We start from the raw sequence: 19142 nt of genomic DNA on the forward strand, positions 1-19142 counted from the left end.
GGAGCCACAAAGCTCAACGGCTTTCAAGAAACCTCATAAGAACATGATCAGAGACTTGAAATTTACTAAAACTGGCACTATACTTCTACTGTTTCTTTTTCTTAAACCTTCTCATGTGCCCTTTGCCATAATCAAATCAAAGCCTTATAATTTAGCAAGATCAAACAAAAATGACCTCTGGACTCAAAGACCCCAGACACGGACTTAAGCCAAATAAACAAATAGATAAGTAACTTATAACTCAACTAAAAAAGTTTGACCTCCCTAGCGAAGAATAATCACAAAATTTACAATATAATTTTACAAAGAATAACAAGAGAAAATCAAACCTTGGAATTGAATTCTGAGCAAGAACATCTGTAGATTATGTAACATGGAGCAAAACCATCAAGTTCTGGATTGAAACAAAACAAAAAGTACTGATTAATTAGCACGATTCCTTTGAGCAAAAAATGTTGTCTTTTGCCTTAGAGAGTGAAAGAGAGTATAAGAAAATCTGGAAATGATAACACATTTACCCTTCTTCATTATTGAACTAGCTGAAGGCCTGAAACACCTTCTTTTGTTTTTGTTTTTGTTTTTTTGTTTTTTTAAATAGTACAGGTTGAGTTCGAGTAATATTCAAACCCGACTTGATAATTTCGAGCCGGGTAAAATCCCACTCGATTATCTTTCAGGTCGGACACTCATTAATTACCCAATGGGTTTGGCCATCCTACTTGTACTTTGCTAAACTAGGGATGCACCGTGTCTTCTTCTCATCTCAATTCTTTGTTTTTAAAGCATTGAACGTATGGCAAAAACCATGACTAGTGGCACATCCATCAACCAAGCAACATAGAAGGCACAAATAGCAGTAGATCCTTGTATAACCAATAAGTTTGACAAACAAGCCTAATTAAAAATCTGCAAGAAATACATGCAAACACAAATTAAAAAAATATTCGACAAAAGATCCCAGGAAAGTAAATTGATAGAATGGCAGTGAGACATGAAAGATTAAAAAGCAAAGCCACCCATAGTAATTATAAGTTCACGTGGACACAGCCTCCATAAACTCTGCATCCTCTCTCATAGTATCTAGAGTCTCAGGCAAAAGGCAAGCTTCAAAATCAATGCTACCCTCTTCTTTCCCAGGAAACACAAGTAACCTCCCGTCAACTTTAGTCCCAGAACCGTAAGGCAATGGGTTTTCCCCAACCAAAGTCATTACCATACACGTTGTACCGTGGGGAGCTTCCTAAGACCAATATATTACTTATTGCTGAGCAGAGGCAATGCTACGTGCAAGTTAGGGTGTTCCTAAGAACACCCTAACTCGAAAAAAAAAACTTGAAATTTTTTTTTAATTTTTTATATTTGCTCTATAGTAGGAACACCCCCAATCACAGAATTAGGAACACCCTCAAATTAAAAAAAAAAAAAGAATTATATGTTCTACTTTCAAGCCAAAAAAAAAAAAAGCCCAAAAAAAATTTTGAACTAAAATCTAAATAAAAAATAAACAAAATAACAGAGCCAAGCCCACGGCAAGCCCAACAGATTACAGAGGTAGGTTAGCAAACCCATGGATTCTCCAAAAAAAAAAAAAAACACAGAGCAATGCCTCAGTCAGTCAGTCCCTAAAGGTCTAAATCAGAAATCACTAAAGGCATTATCCAAAAAAAAAGAAAAGAAAAGAAACCTAAAGCAAACGGAGATCGGATCAGTCACAGCAACGCCGCTTGAGCTAAAGCCAACAGACGGAGATCGGATCGGTCACAGCTCATTTGTCGGAGATTGGATCATCATAGCTTGCTCGTCGGATCGAATCGGATCGGTCCAGATCGTCATTGTCACTCGCTCGCCCCTCCGCGTCGTCATCGTCACAGCTCACTCGCTCGCCCCTCCGTGTCATCGTCGTCGCTCGTCGCTAACCCTTATCGCCGTCATCCCTCCCTCAAGATACTTCTCTCTCTCTCTCTCTCTCTCTCTCTTTCTCTGAATGAAATGAAAATTATGAATGAATTAAACTCTCTCTCTCTCTTTATTCTTTATCATTAATAAGACTAACTCTCTCTCTTTACTCTTTTGATTCTTAAACTATGAGTCTGTTTGTGATTGGCTCATTTTGGCCGAACTTTATCTTTTAAGTCTTTAACTTTATTAATTTTTTGTCTGTTTTTGACTTTTTGAATTTGGCTTTTATGAGTTTATCATTTTATCTTATCCGTTGGTGTTGATGTTGATGTTGGTGTTGGTGTGTGTAGTGTGTTGGTCTCTATATTAATTGTCTTTTAGTGTTGTGAAATTTTCTGATTGGCAGGGGCATTAGGCGTGCTTGTGTTGTGTGTTGAGTGGGGTGGGGGTAGATGGGCACATGGGGGGCCGGGCTGCACATTACATTGCTTTGCTTTAATTACTGTGCTGCTGCACAGTAATGTGTAATGTGCACATTAATGGTTCTTTTAGTGTAATGTGCACATTAATGGTTCTTTTAGTGTAAACAATATAACAAATTTTTTTATTTTTTTATTTATACAAGATAGAATTTCTACTCTAGCCTAATCTAAGTGTATATGTGTGTGAAGCTCCCTCTTGGAGACTTGAACCCCGGCCCTTGGCCCCAACACCCCACAAGCATTTATACTTGTGGAGTGACCACCGCACAAAGGGTGTGCGGTGGTAACAATATAACAAATTAAAGTAATATAATTAATGACAAATAAATTAAAGCAATATAGTTTATTGTTAGGCTAAAAACAATAATTAAAGCAGCATAATTAACCAATACATTATAAAAGACAAACAAATAAATTATGTTAAGCTAAACAATAATTAATAATTTTATAATTAATAAAACAACAATATAACAAATTATAGTTTATAAAAGAAAAACAAATTAATGAAACAACTAAACAACAATAATTAATAATTTTATTAATATTTCAAATGAACTTATAGTTTATTATTTATTCTTTTACTAGAATTATGGACAAATATTTGATAAGAAAACCACGTACCCAAGATTCATCTCCTATGCAAGATTCATCTCCTGTGCAAGATTAATCTTCATCTTCTAAGCGAATTCGTGTTGACTTTAACTTAGAAAATCTTCCTTCAAATCTTGGGCTACAACAAAAGATATCATTTTATCATCCTAATAATCATGATGAAATAAGAAGACATTATTTAACAAAAGGCCCTTGTCAACCTGCTCATGATTTCCCTTTATCAAATTTTTCTGGAAAGCCCCCGTCGATTTAGATTCGAGTGGTATGTAGGTAGAAAATGGTTGTAATATAGTATAGACAAGGATGTAGCATTTTGTTTTTATTGCTACCTATTTGGGCAAGATGTTGGTAAGCAACGAGGAGGTGAGACTTTTGTAATAAAGGGATTCAAACTTTGGAATCAGCTTATGAAGTTAGAGTCCCATGTTGGAGGAGTTAATAGTGCTCATAACCAAACTGTCAAGAAAGGTAAAGATCTACTGAACAAAAAGCAACACATTCAAAGTGTTTTTGTCAAGCAATCAAATCAAGAAAAATTTGAATATCAGGTTCAATTAAATGCAATAGTCGATTGCATAAGATTCCTTTTATGCCGAGGATTAGCTTTTCGTGGTCACGATGAATCTCAAGGTTCAAGTGATAAAGGAAATTTTCTTGAGCTTCTACAATTTTTGGGGGATCACAATGAATCTATCAAAGAAGTGTTGCAAAATGCTCCGAAAAATTGCAAGCTTACCCACTCTGATATTCAAAAAGACATTGTGAATGCAATTGCACGTGAAACATCCAAAGTCATCATCAAGGATCTTGACAATGGGTTCTTTTCAATATTAGTTGATGAGTCATGTGATATCTCAGTGAAAGAACAAATGACTCTCGTTCTTCGTTATATGAACAAAAAATGAATTATTATAGAGCGGTTCCTTGGTGTTGTACATGTAGTAAGTACCATCGCTTTGTCACTCAAATATGCTATTGAATGTTTACTTTGTAAACATAATTTGAGTTTATCGAATCTACGTGGGCAAGGTTATGACGGGGCTAGTAATATGCAAGGTGATATCAATAGTCTCAAAACTTTAATTTTGAAAGAGAATAAGTCAGCATTTTATGTTCATTATTTTGCTCATCAACTTCAATTGACACTTGTTGCCGTTGCTAAAAATCACATTAACATTGCTAATTTTTTTTATGTGGTTAGTAATTTAGTAACTGTTGTTGGAGGCTCTTGTAAGAGACGAGATGCTCTTCAAGATGCACAATTTGCCAAAATTAAAAAAGATTTAGAGAATGGTGTACATAGAAGTGGGTAAGGTTTGAATCAAGAGACAAATCTTAAACGCCCTGGTGATACACGTTGGGGATCATATTATGGGACTATTCTCAACTTGATTTTGATGTTCTCTGCTGTTGTTGATGTACTTGAGATTATTGAAGAAGATGGCCTCTCCGACCAAAAAGTTGAAGCTCGATCTATTATGAGGTCAATTCTATCTTTTGAATTTGTCTTTGCTCTACACTTGATGAAAAATATTTTAGGGATCACAAATGAGTTGTTAATAGCATTGCAAAAAAAAATAATTAGGATATAGTAAATGCTATGGATCTTGGTAAAGTGTCTAAGCAACGATTACAAGTGATGAGAGATGATGAATGAGAATCTTTATTGACTGAAGTGTTTTCATTTTGTACCACACATGATATTTCTATCTTGAACATGGATGAAATATTTGTAGTTTGTGGGAGGCCGCGACGCAACACTCAACAAAATACAAATTTACATCATTATCGTGTTGAACTATTCTACACAGTCATAGATATGCAACTTCAAGAGCTTAACAATCGTTTTTCTGAGGCGAATACCGATTTGCTACTTTGTATGGCTTGCTTGAATCTAAGTAATTCATTTGTGGCTTTCGATAAGGAAAAGTTGATACGTCTAGCTAAGTTCAATCCCTCTGATTTTCTTGGGATAGATATTTTGGCACTTGACTCTCAACTTCAGAATTACATTTTTGATATGTGCAGCAATGACTTCTTTTTAGAGCTTCAAGGAGTCAGGGAACTTGCTGAAAAGTTAGTGAGCACAAGGAAGCATGAGACGTATCCATTAGTCTATTTGCTTGTGAAATTAGCTTTGACCCTTCCAGTTGCTACTGCAACAGTAGAAAGAAGTTTTTCAGAAATGAAATATATAAAGAATGAAATGCACAATCGAATGGGAGATCAGTCGATGAATGATTGCTTGGTTGTGTATACTGAAAAAGATGTAGCTTGTAGCATTGATAATGAGACTATCATGCAACGATTTCAAGATATGAAAACTCGTAAAAGGCAATTGTAAATTTTATGTATTTGCGTGTTTTTTGATTGTTGTTGTTGTTGTTGTCAATATATAAAATTTTCTTTTTATTAGATTGTGTTATTTATGCTTGTTGAGGAACACCCTAAAAAAATTTCCTGGAGTCGCTACTGTTGCTGAGCCGCTAAAGTTCACCTTCCCAGGATTTTTCACCTGCTCATCTAAGAACTTTCTCACTTCTTGTGGTGTCTTTGAAGCAATCTGTTATGACTGGGTTTAATCTCTAATTGAATAGATAGTTGTTTCGTCATATTCGAGATGACTGGTCTCCTAAATAAGAAAATAGAAGGAAATTGGGATAATAATTCTCTGCCGCTTTATTCATTGCCTTCTATGTTAAATACAATTCCTAGGAATTCAAATGACAAACAGATAACAATAGATAATCCTATGAATATTCAAATACTAACAAATAATCCTAAAGGGACTCAACTTCTTAGAAACTCAATTACAAATACCAATTCAAATGTAACCTTATCTAGATAACCATAATTCAAATACGAATGTAGCAGCAACTCCATAGTAATCCAAATACGAATTTCAAATGCAATAACTATCCAACCACGGCAATAGCTAATAGTGCACTCCTTTCTTCAGACATAACACAATCATATTGTTTATACCCAAAGCCGCCCAGCCGAGTCCGTGTTCTACCAGGTCCCTTACTGTGCTTGTGACTACCCCTAATTGAGCCGCATTCCCAGAGTACAGTTTTGGCAATGGAGGTTGCATTCTTTGCCTCGTCCCCACAGCTATCATGTACTTAACTTCTTCATCAGAATCCAGACACCGACTGCGAGTCACAGATCACCAAAAATGACCCATGAGTGCTTGCAGAGATGTGATATTCTTGGTGCCCATTTCATTGTTGGCCTTTGCTTTTAGTTCGGTGATTTTTTCCTTTGTAAAGTGAAAGTGGCTTCGTTGCAGCGGTGGAGTGAACTCCTCAGCCTTTACTGCTTGGGGTTTTGGTATGTGAATATGGGAAAGTTGATGATAGCGTCAAAACCACAACGTTCAAATATGGGATCAGGTTGCAGTTTCTCACAGGAGCCTCGAGAAATCTCAGACCAATTGTTGAAGAAATGCCAGAATGTAGTTCCATCACCAACCACATGGTTTAGTGTGCAACTAATGAAGAAGCCGTCAACAAGCTCAGTTACTTGCACGGAGAGCAAGGGGTTGGGAATGCTTTGGTAGTTCAGAACACCATTCATAAGAAAGAAGGAATCGACAATCTGGGGAACATAGATGGGCTCAAGGATATCAGCCACAGTGACCATCTGCAGCTGCATGAACGAACTGGACTCCATGGTTATTGCAGTCAATGAAGAAGGAAGTTGTCTTATCACGATTGCTTTCGATCATGGCAAGGCGGCCAGCAAGGGGATAGAATATGTCCAATGTGCGGGAGAGGGAGGATGCTAGGTGATCAATCACATTGTTATCTTCAAGTTGTTGTTCTTTTGAAGATGAAGAAGGTTTGAGAAAGAGCAGTCCCCTTTGAATAGAACCTTGAAAGAGAAGGTTGATATCCCATGGGATTAACTCGATTCTTGTAGCTGAGTAATTGTGACTCGTAGCTCGGATGGTACTGGTGGATAGGAAGCAAACCAAGTAAAAACTATGACAGTTATGTGTGAGTGGAAGAGGAAGGAATTAATTAACAGAGAAATAGATCATGAGAAGCACGAAAGATTGAGATACATAATCACTAATTGATGTTTAACACTATCTACACTAGTTTAAACTACACACAAAATTATGTTAATTACATAAACACTTCTTCACATACATCCGTACGCACATGAATTTCAACTGAAATTATGAATTAAAAACACGATTTCAAATAGGTTTTATACGGTTACATCTTTGCCATGAAAACAACTTTTTGCACTTAATTAGTTGAGATGACAAGTTAAAAATGGATTCTATTATAAAATGTGGGAGAAAAGAACGTCACATTATCACCATATATTGAAAGTGTATAGTAATTTTTTTTCCCGATAATCACATATAATACATTTCCTCCTTCTTGAGGGACATATGGCATGCCACCAGGTGGTGACATTCAAACCAAATAATACAAGCCTGTGAGGATCTAGAATATATTTAAAAGATCCATAGTGGGTTACCTTGGCACCTAATATATGCTCAAAATATATATTAGGTGCCAAACAAGTGCGCTCCAACTTTTTTGATAATTTTGTTTTGATATATCTAGAAAACTCATAGTTGTACTTTTGCATATATAATTATGTAAGAGCATTCTCATCATGAATGTTAAAAATTTTAGCATTTAATATCTCAAAACACTACTTTATTTATTTTAACATCTCATTTTACAATTTATCTAACATCAAAGGTTCTATTTTCACACCTCAACTAAAAAGTAATCATTTTTTAATTGATTTCTCTCTCTCCCTCTTTCTCTTTGTCTGATATGAATATCTGATGCAGCCACCCTCACAACCCACCATCCACCATCTCCACAAACCCACAGCCAACCACCCACAATCCATCATACTCCTCCCACAAACCACCAAAAAAATTGACAACCCTTTATTTTAGATTAACTTCAAGCAACAACAATCAATGAAACCCAAAATTTTCATTCCTTTTTCCTGATTTTCTCAGCAACCAAACAAACCTACAAACATTAATGAAACCAAAAAAAAAAAATAAAAGAAAAGAATCCTCTGCCAGAACCACCCACCCACCCCAATCTCAACCCCAGCCGATCTTAACCCCAGCCAAAACTCACCCACCCAGTGACGGAACTATAGTTGGACTTGCCCCAAATTTTTTCAATTTTTTTTTAGTGTATATGTGTGTGTGTGTGCGTGTGTGTGTGTGCATGCATGTATGTATTGATTTTAGCAATTTGTTTAAATAAATTTGCACTTTGCCCTCTCAACAATATTGTTGATCTTTTTAAAGGCCATAAAATTTTTTATTGATTTAAAATCTGAAATAAATTTAACAAGCTCAAGAACAAAATTTACCAATAACAAACTTAAGCCCAAACAACACCCCAAAACAAATCCATGCAAAACACAAACAAAAAATAAAATAAAAAAATCCTAAGCCAATTCTAACTAGTCTAAGTGAACACCCACACACATCTGACAACACACAAGACACCCAAAAAAAGGTAAAAAAAAAAAAAAAAAAAAAAAAAAGCTTAACTTTCTAAATTGAGAAGTGCTACGTTTACAATATTTTCACAACAAATCACATGCGGTAAGTTGTTATTGGTTCTAATTTGAATCTACAACTTAAATTACTTTTTTGCCCACTCATAACAACCAATAATAACCTAAACCTTAGGATTTGTTGTGAAAATATAGTAAAAATATTATGTACATAGCATTTCTCTTCTAAATGAATGCTTATTCGAAGTTTCAAAAAAAAATTTGTTTATACTTTTGCCCCCCCTAACTATAAGTCTTAGCTCCGTCCCTGCACCCACCCTAGTCTCAACCCCAACCAAAACCCACCCAGGTGATCTTAACCCCAGCCATAACTCACCCGCCTTGATCTTAACCTTGGCCAAAACCCACCTAGCCACAAAAACGACCACCACCCACAAAGCTGTTAGGATTAGTGCCCTTAAATCCTATTGTATGATGTTATGTATGATATTATGTATGACATGATGTGTGACTTAATATTGTAATTGATAAAGTTGTTTTATTATTATCTAAAATAATGGTAACATGAATATGAGACATTATCATATAGTTCATGAGATGCATTGTATGTGATTTATGTGAAAAGTCACAGAAGATGTAAATCACAAGTTCTTTGTAAACTCAAAATTTATAGTTCGTAATCGGTGATGAAATTGGGCATTTCATCTGCGAAGACTATAACGTGTCAACTAAGATGATTTGTCTTGATCATGGAAGTGGAGACTTCTAGTTGATATGTTGATATGTTTTAAGAGTTAAAACATATTGAACAGGACCGCTGTGAGATTTATTATTCTCCTAATGACTGTCAAATGAATAACAAATCTCACGACTTCTATTTGCATGAACTCTTAATCCTGAGAGAATAATGGACCTGATCATGAAGTGTAGATTGCTTTGATATATCAGGAGTGAGATCTGAAGTGACGGTTAAAACCGCAGTATATTGGGCAGCCACATTTAGTGTTGATGGAACATATATTCTCAAGATAGAATTCATAGTCTCTTGATGGAGATATAAAATATTCCCTTGAGATAAGTTTAATGGATTCAGTTATTCAGAGAGTTAGGCCTAACCATAGTCTCTTGATGGAGATATAAATTACTAAAGTATATATTTATGAAATTGGATTTCATAAATATATAATGAATAACTTTAAAGGATTAAACCGGGTACTCAAGGATAAAATGTAGTAATTTACAAAGTGACAGTCTACATTTATGACTTTGTGTTACTACGAATATTTTATGAAGGGATTACATGTATAATAAAGTCTTGGGATATAATTTATTAATAAGGCCTAGAGTGCAATTATGTTTATATAGTGGTATTAAATATAATTAATGGTAATTTTGGACTTGTCAAGAGTTGACGGAAAAGCCCAAGGCCCATTGGAGCTAGTGTCTTATTGGTCCTACTCCAAGCCACACACTAAAACCAATTAGAAAGGCCCAATAGGCCAGCCCAATTAGATAATCAGTTAGTTATAAAGGGAGAAACATAAGAAACAGTGTGTGAGAGAGTGTAAGACACACTTTCATTCTCCCTTTGAAAAACTGATTGAGAGACCACACATCTTGGGCGTAAAGTGAAATTGGAGTGAAGATTAAAAGTGTTCCCAAGTGCTTCTAATTTTTGTTTTGAATTTCTCCACACCAAGGTACGCTATCTTGTTCTTAAATTCTGAAATTTACATAGTGTACGTTATCAATCATGAATGAAATAGATTCTTGTTTGTTGCTTCCACTATGTGTTTTGTATAAGATACAAAACCAGAATTTTTCCTTCAACAGCCTCTCCGATCTCAACCCAAAAAAGCCAAGAACGCCGACCCAAAAGGGAGAAAGAAGAGAGGTGCTAGAGAAGAAGAGAGAGAGAGAAAGAGGCACTGGAGAAGAAGGAAAAAGAAAAAGAAAGAAAGAAAGAAAAAAGTGAGAAGGCCGGAGAGAGAGAGAGAGAATATTTTATTGAGAGAGAGGAGAGAGAAATCTAATAAACAATTATTATTATTTTGAGATTGTTGCTACAGTAAGCTGCCAAAGATGACAGCAACCTACCACCACGCACCCTTAGTGCAGTGGTCATTCCACAAGTATAAATGCTTGTGGGGTGTGGGGGGCAAGAGCCGGGGTTCAATTCTCAAGGAGGGGATTTCACACACATATACACTTAGATTAGACTGGAGTAGAAATTCTATCTTATATAAAAAAAAAAAAAAAAAGATGGCAGCAACCTGTAGCTTAGATGTTAAAAATTTTAAATATAGCATCTTTGATGTGAATGAGTTTTTGAGGGGTGAGAGCTAAAAATGACTTTTTAGCATTTTTCACATCTTTGATGTGAATACTCTAAGCGTATGTGTATGCATGTGCGTATGCAAGAGTATCTCTTGTCACTCTTCCAATACTCTTTTCTTGCTAATTTCATATTTAAATTAGTACCGTTTCATATGCAACTATATTTATTTAAGTGCTGAAGTTAAAATTAACTATTAAGTAACCAAGTTGTAATGTTTTATGTAAAATGATTTTGGAGAATATTATATAAGTATTATAACATAATTGTTATAGACCTTTATTAGTAATGAATATAATGTTAGAGTTAAGTAGGTATCGTCAAAAGATTGAAGGTAAATGACATTGTTTTTGGTTTGTGTGTATTTGAAAATGGTGAAAATGGTGAATTAAAATGCAAAAAGGCTTGTGTATGTGTGAGGTAGGGGTGTCCACGGGTCGGGTTTGGGCTTAACCCGGAACCGACCCGACTTTATTAGGTTGAAGAACGGCGGACCCGCTGTAGACCGCGAAAAACTACAGGTCGAGTCAAATCGGGCTCGAGTGGACGGCGATTGAACCCGACTCGACCAAAAGACTAAAAACAAAATCAAAACTTGGTACAAATTTCACAAATCTTAAGAACAAATCTACAAACCCAAATATTAGTAACCACAAATCCGAAGAACCCAGACAGAAATAGAGAGAAATAATAGCATATCAAAACTTGCATGAAACTAAAATGAAGAAATAAAGACTGTTACTTGGAGATCGGCGATGGTGCGATGAAGGAGATTCGTAGCTTAGCGATGGTAGAGGTTCGAAGATCTAAAGATTCAGCTTAGCGATGGTGCGATGAAGGATAATCGTAGCTTGTCGATGGTGTGATGAAGGAGAATCGTAGCTCGGTGATGGTGCGATGAAGGAGAATCGTAGCTCAACGATGGTGGAGGTTTAAAGATCTAAAGATTTAGATCGGCGATGGTGTTGGCTATTGAGCGTGAGAGAGATCGAGAGCGTGAGACTCTGAGGCGAGGCTGGGAGAGGGAGTGGACAGAGAAACTGAAGGTGAGTGAGCCAGTGATGGTCTGAACTCTGAACTGGAGTGGAGAATACAAAATGACTAAGAACTGGGTTATATACACGGTCGGGTCGGTGGATCGGGTTTTGGAAGGGAAGACCCACCATCCGACCCGCCGGAATCAGTTTGGGATGGCAGGGACCCGCCATCAACCACCAAGTAGTCGGGTCAGGCGGTTGCCAGTTCGAGTTCAGTCAGTTTGGCCGGGTGGGTTGGGTCTGTGGTTTTGTTGGACAGGCCTATGTGAGGGATGAAAAGTCTTGAAACATTGAACTAAATGATACAAAGAATATTTATTTTTTAATTAGAAAAGTCTTAAAACATCAAACCAAATGAAACAAAAAATCAAAATTTGATTTGTTTTTATCTTTTATGTTGCACATGAGAATATTTCAATTCTCTTTACATAGAATGCGCTACTTCGCAAAATCTCATACTTTCCCACATGAGATCTCTGCTTATATATATATATGAGAAGAAGATTTAGAAAATTAGTTATGCCTTCAAAAAATATAAAAAATACCCCCAATCTAATTAGATAATTCTTATTCTTAAAAAAAAAAAGGATTAAAATTGTAATTTAACAAAATTAAAATTGCTGCTAACAAATTGTAATTCTTATTTTCCTGTTGTTGCTGCTAACAAATTGACACTATGACATGCCCAAAACAGTTTAATCAAGCCATAGGTTTTGCTAACTGGGGACATATTCCCCATGTCTTCTTATCATCATAATTCTTTGTTTTTAAAGAATCTATATATTAATAAAAGCTGAAGCGTGAAATTTATTGTTGCTGAACTCCTGTTGCACCACCTCATCACCACGTCATTCACCACATAATTATTATTTATTATTTATTCCTATTTTTTACATATATATATAAATAGATTATTGACTTTACATATTCATCTTTGTTAGTTTTAACATCTATATATATTTCTTTTTTATTTCCAATTTTCCTATAATTTTTTTTACATTCACTTATTTTTTAAATATTTACACTTTTCTTCAACCTTTCTTCTTCCCTTACCTTTTCATCTCCCCACTACTCTCTACTTTAATATTGCTATTCATCTTCTTTTATTTGTCTTTTCTTATCAAGGAAGTCAATTTCGTACCGGAGGTTGTACCGGTTTGGCCAGCGGAACGATATATTTCAGTACCGGTCAATACCGGTGTACCGTTTCGGATTTACCGCTATTTTATATATTTAAAAAATATATATTATAAATGTGCTACGTCCACAATATTTTCTCAATACTTTTATAACAAATCATATGTGGCTATTTTTTATTGGTTCTAATTTGAACCTACCACTAAAATAACTTTTTTGTCTCACCAATAAAAACCTATAACAACTTAAAACATAAAACTTGTTGTGAAATTGTTGTAAAAATACTGAAAAGATTTATTTTTTTGGGTACACGTATCTCAATTTTCCACTATCCTCTGCCAACAATTTTTTTTTAATATCTCACCTTTTTTCACCTCCACTCATTCTCTTTTACTTTTACAATTTATCTTTCTTTATTTTTTTTCTTTATTTTATCTCCTCCACATGTTTACCTCCACTAAGTCTTGTCTCATTTCAAATTTCAACAAGCTCCTTACCTTTGGTCAGTCATCACGTGGGCACCTAAAGCAAGACTCTTTGAGAAACACTTAAGAAATAAAAAAGTGAAGAAGAAGAAGAAGAAGATTAGAGGAACACAGAGGCAGAGACCACGGAGAAAAATGGAAAGCTAAGCAGAAAAGAGATCGAGATACAAGAGAGATGCATCAGATCGTGAAATTTGTTAAGAAATTATCTTAGGTGAGTGAAAAACTATAAATAAATCTGGGTTTTGTTTCGGGCCAGTATCTATTTTCCGGCCGAAATCTAATATTTCTGCCGGTACAGCCGAAATGCACCCGATACTGTCGATATTTAAACCGGTACGAAATGAGGATGTTTTTGTACCGTTTTAAGCACCGGAACGGAAGATATTGGCCGTAGCGGCCGGTACGGTACGAAACTGACTACCTTGCTTCTTATCCCTTCCCTCTTACTATAAATTTGTCACTCTTTTTCATTCTTTGCATAGTTTTCTCTCACAAAAAGGTTCTCTCTCTCTCTCTCTCTCTCTCTCTCTCTCTCTCAATGTTTAGGTGGATTTTTATTTTTTATTGCATCTTCGCTTGAGGTTGATAAATTTTTGTGTTTTTAAGAACTCTAATTTAGGTTGATACAATTTAGTTTTGTGTTTTAAGTTATTATTATTATTATTTTGCTCTTTGATTGTTAAATTTATCCAATTACACTATTTTGCTCTCTCTCTCTCTCTCTCTCTCTCAATGTTTTTGTGGATTTTTTTTTATTACATCTTTGCTTTAGGTTGATAAATTTTTGTATTTTTAAGAACTCTAATTTAGGTTGATATGATTTAGTTTTGTGTTTTAAGTTATTATTATTATTATTATTTTGCTCTTTGATTGTTAAATTTTATCCAATTACATTATAAAAAATTAAAGATAGTAGATAAAAATAAAATAGTATTCCATTACATAGCATAATTTAAATAATTTAGTGTTTCTTGTTATATCTTTTAATTTTTTTTTCTTCTCTTCTATTTTACTCAATATTGAAATTCAACCACATCCTCCTTATCATTAAATTATTTATATTTTCTCTCTCTTTTTGTTTTAAAAAATAAAAAAGTAATATTTTACTTAAATTCAAATAAAAGAAAATTATGCTCTTCAAATTGTACTCATTTTTTTTTAACATTTACACTTTCTCTTTCTCTTTACCTTTTCATCTCCCCAAACATTCTACCTTGATATCACTCTTCCTCTTTCCTTTTATCTTCCTTTATTTTTGTTATCACCCTCTTAGTATAAATTTGTCATTCACTCTTTCATTCTTTACATAATTTTCTCTCACAAAATAGCGGTTATTTCCCACTCTTTCTCCCTCAATTTTTTGGTGGATTTTTATTTTTATTTTTCTTGCATCTCTATTTTAGCTTGATAAAGTTTTATATTCTTTAGAACTCTATTTTGGTCGATGGGATTTAGTTTTGTGTTTTAAGTTTTTATTTTTTTTTTATGACTTTGATTGGTAAATATTATCATATTGCATTATAAATAATTAAAAATAGTATATAAGAATGTACTATTAATATATTACATAGAATTATTTGGATAAGTTAGTTGTAAGGTCGCAATTTGTACCTAAGCCCAACAAGAGGAAGGGGATCGAGAAGGAAGGAGAAAAAATACTGTAGACTGAATATCTGTAATCAATCTTTAAGACATAAGAAATATAAGAATCTAGTCCTCGGCTTGAGTCCGATGACAACTTTCATCATACAAACTAATCCATCCTTATCATTTTGTAATCTTGGGTCACTGTTGTTGTCATTGAAGCTCATTAGAAACAAGATTTCTAACTCACTCTCTACAAATTTATTGTATTAGGCTCTTTGGGCCGAGACCCTTCCTCTTGTTGGGCTTAGGTACAAATTCCGACCTTACATTAGTGTTTATTGTTATGTATTTTTTTTTTCTCATATCATTTTATTTAACATTTAAATTCAGCCACATCCCCCATATATATCATTAAATTATTTATATTTCCACTCCTTTTTATTTTAAAAAATTTAAATTATAATATTTTGCCTAAATTAAATAAATAAAATTGTCCACATTAAGTGGAGTAATGCATGGGAAACACTGATTCTCACACCCAATGCATCAAAGGAAGAATGAAATACAAAACAAATCAAGTAAGAAACACTAAATTAAAAAAAAAAAAAAAAACTAATAATGCATATTTAATGTCATAGAATCATCATCAAATTTTGGAAAATGATAGGTTGCCAATGGAGAGAGAGAGAGAGAGAGAGAGAGAGAGAGAGAGAGAGAGAGAGAGAGAGAGAGAGAGAGAGAGAGAGAGAGAGAGAGAGATGGTATAAAAAAAACCAATACAAAGTAATAAAGAGTAGATAAAGAAAAAAAAATCAAATGTCAATTGATCATCGTTGATTGGAGAACAAAGAGTTTGTAAGGAGAAGTAAAAAATAATAGAGATTACCGTGTGGAGACATTAAAAACTTTACAATGTAGTAACATAAATAGTTAAATTCAGTTAAAAAATTAAATCAACAATCAACAATTAAATTCAATCATAGTACTACCACCGCATACCCTTGGTGCGATGATCACTCCACAAGTATAAGTGTTTGTGGGGTGTGGGAGGCAAGGGTCGGGGTTCAAGTCTTCAGGAGGGAGCTTCACACACATATACACTTAGATTAGACTAGAACATAATTCTATCTTGTATCCAAAAAAAAAAAATTCAATCATAGTACTAAATTTAAATTTAAAACTAATCAAACTCTAACTATGGAAACCATATTAATCATAATTAAAAAAGAGATATTCTCTGATAGTAGTAGAAATTACATAAGAAATAAAGTTAGAAAATTTAAAAATCCATTTTTTGACATTTCATATAACCTTATTTATTTTATGTGTGTATATATATATATATATATATATATATATATATATATATATATATATATAATTTTCATAGACTATTACTTTCGAAAATCTAATGAACAATGCTACCTCTCATTTATTGTCTTTGTTATGCAAATCATCAGTTAGTAAATATATGATAATGGTAAGAAGCGTTACAAATGAGATTACTAAAAAAAATATAAAATTAATTAGTCACTATCATTATGGAGTAGTAGTCTTTAATTTTACGCATCCAAAAAAGTAGAATATATAGAATTTTCTTAAAAGTATGTGTAAAGATTCACTGTGTGTGTGTGTGTGTGCGCGCGCGCATGTATAAAGGTAAAAAAAATGTATATTTAAGGCTTTTATTAACTTAAAAACTAATGAAAAACCAATGATTAATAACTAAAATTAAAGTATTAATAAAATATTTAATGAGACTATCCTAAAAAAATTATCACGCGCAATGCGCTGATATGCGACTAGTTGTACATAAATGTGCAAAAAACCAAGACTAGTGGCACATCCATCTACCAAGCAACAAGAAGGGCATAAAGTGAACATCACTAGATTCTAATATACCAATAAGTTTCACAAACAAGATGGTCTAATTTGACCAATTAAAGATCCCAAGAACGTAAATTAATCAAAAAGCATCCATATAGTAAAGTTGTTGGAATGGCGAAAGCTTTGATACCATTCTAATTGGCTTTGCAAAGCCTACTGAAAATAAACACTCACAAGAAAGAGGGAAAATGATAGTTTTAGAGTACTTCAAAGCTCAAACTCATAAATAAGGAGAAATCAGGTTACTGCCTTGTACATAATTCTCCACAAATAAGGCTACTGCCTTGAACAGAACTTTCACAAATAAGGTTACTGCCTTAAGCAGTCTCCAAAAATTTTCTCACACATACTAGCTAGAAGACATTAGGTTGTTACCTTGAGAACTCTACATTTTTTTTCCCTCACTCTTTCATACCACACCTCTTCTCCTTTTATAGAGTTTCCAACCAAATGAGATTACAAGAGTAATCTTTATTCAAATGACTTTTCAATTCATAACCAAAAAAAAATTCTAGAACGTGAAAAATACAAAGACATAAAATTGTCATAAAAAATCAAATGACACGATTTGGTCTACCACTTCCAACAAAAGTCACACAGTGCTAGATAGAAGTAATTATAGGTTCATGTGGCCACAGCCTCCATAAACTCTGCATCCTCTCTCATAGCATCTAGTGTCTCAGGCAACATGCTAACTTCAAAATAATCAATACTACCTTCTCCCTTATTCCCAGGACACACAACTAACATCCCATCAAATTCATGCCCAGAACCACGTTGAGCCACGGGTTTTCCCCAGCCAAAGTCATTACCGTTACATGTCGAACCATGGCGAGCTTCCTAAAATCAATAATGAAGCACATGTGAGGGGGCTTTGGTTCACCACCTTAGGATTTTTCACCCAATCATCCAAGAACGTACTTTCTCACTTCTTGTGTTGTCTTTGAAGCAATCATATTGTTTATACGCCAAGCTGCCCAGCCGAGACCGTGCTCTATCAATTCCCTTGATGTGCTTGTGACTAGCTCCGCATGCACTGCATTCCCAAAGCAGTAGCGGCTCCAAGAATTTTGTTCAGAGTATTCCTTAGAAAGCATAAATTACACAATTTTATTTCTTTTTAGCCTTTAGGTAATTAGGTTTGATTCAATGTTATTAATTACATTCTATTCCAGCCGTAACGGCCAGAAAATACTATGCGGTAAACAAACCGGAATAGTAACCCACCTTATTCCACTTCGGAAAAAATTTCAAGTCATTCTGGTCTATTTCGAGTGTTTCAGAGTGTTTTGGTAAATATCAACTAAAATTCAAGATTCGGCTGGCATGAAGTTTTTACTTGAAAAAAAAATTGTTCTTAAAACCAAAACAAATTTGCATTTTGTAAACCAAAAAAACCTCAAAAGAAAAAGAAAAGAAAATAAATGAAATGAACAAAAGTACCTACAGCTAAAAAAAATTTGTATTGAGAAATTTGAAACTCGAAACTTGAGAAGAGGCACTGCATTGGTAGAAGACACAGAAATTACGAACAAGGAGGAAGACAAAACGTAGATGTAAAAGTATAGATGAAAATAAGATAAAATTTAAAAGTATGAAGTGTAAAAATCAATGAGACAGAAGACGTGTGTGGTTAAGAATAAACAAAAATAATAATTAAAAATGAGAAGTAAGTAATATAAGTCTGATGAGGAAAAATAATATTATAATAAAAAAAAATAAAATGTTGAAAATTGTGTTGTATTGGGCAGTATGTTTAGTCGAAAGAATCAAGCCACTGTTCAGCTTGTAGTAGTTTTATTATAATTTTTTTTTTAGATTTTAGTTCAAAATTTTTTTTTTTTTTGAGTTTTTCCTTTTTGCTTGAAAGACCCCAATATATTGTTAAATTGCTCAAATTATAGACCAAAATTTAATTTTATTGACATAAAAAAAATTCAAGATGGTCCCAAAATTTTTTTTAAAGGTAAATAAATATAAAATTTTAAATTATGATATATAATTTTTTTTTCAGGTGGCCATGGGACCACCCTGGGTGGTCCCGCCACTGCCCCCAAAGTGGGCCAAAGTTTTCTTCTTTGATCTGCTGCTGCTGCTGCTAACAAATTGACATGCCTAAAACAGTTTAATGAAGCAATAAGTTTTGCTAAATTAATTTTTT

General features: G+C 34.0%; 1 pseudogene; it reads right to left on the reverse strand.

Annotated features, from left to right (window-relative positions):
- Positions 1–1033: 1033 nt before the first annotated feature.
- LOC142625374 (putative acetyltransferase At3g50280) lies at positions 1034–18078 on the reverse strand (annotated as a pseudogene).
- Between the last annotated feature and the right edge of the window lie 1064 nt (positions 18079–19142).

Source organism: Castanea sativa, chromosome 2, assembly GCF_040712315.1.
Source record: "Castanea sativa cultivar Marrone di Chiusa Pesio chromosome 2, ASM4071231v1".
Taxonomy (NCBI): Eukaryota; Viridiplantae; Streptophyta; class Magnoliopsida; order Fagales; family Fagaceae; genus Castanea; species Castanea sativa.